The following is a 458-nucleotide window of genomic DNA, read 5'->3' as shown; positions in this document are numbered from 1 at the left end:
AATAAAATGCTAACTGTCCTGGGGAGATGATGATTGATACAAATGGCTTGTTTTGTAGGTCTCAAAATCTATTGAAGAAATTCACGTGTAAACACAATGGTATCATAAAATAGAATTAAAATTTAAAAATAGAAAAAGATGTGAATGACACTTTTCCCTTCTATGCCACCTTACTCATTTAAACATTTTTCTTGACAATATTTCCTGATATCCAATAAATACATAAAACTCTAAAGAATGTAAATAAAATGAAGAAAAAGCTAGTTTTGACAGAAATATCTTTTCTGATACAATAAAGTGGATAAATTCCTTCTAGTAATGTGTTGTGGACCATCAAAAATGGTGACAAAGGGCCGGCCCGGTGGCCCACTGGATGGCGCGCCGCTTGGGAAGCGCTGCGGCGCTCCCGCCCGAGGGTTCGGATCCCACATATAGACCGGTTCCCGCTCACTGGCTGA

The sequence above is a fragment of the Galeopterus variegatus genome, unplaced genomic scaffold (genome assembly GCF_000696425.1).
Source record: "Galeopterus variegatus unplaced genomic scaffold, G_variegatus-3.0.2 Scaffold5651, whole genome shotgun sequence".
Classification (NCBI taxonomy): Eukaryota; Metazoa; Chordata; class Mammalia; order Dermoptera; family Cynocephalidae; genus Galeopterus; species Galeopterus variegatus.
Note: the sequence above shows the minus strand (reverse complement) of the source record.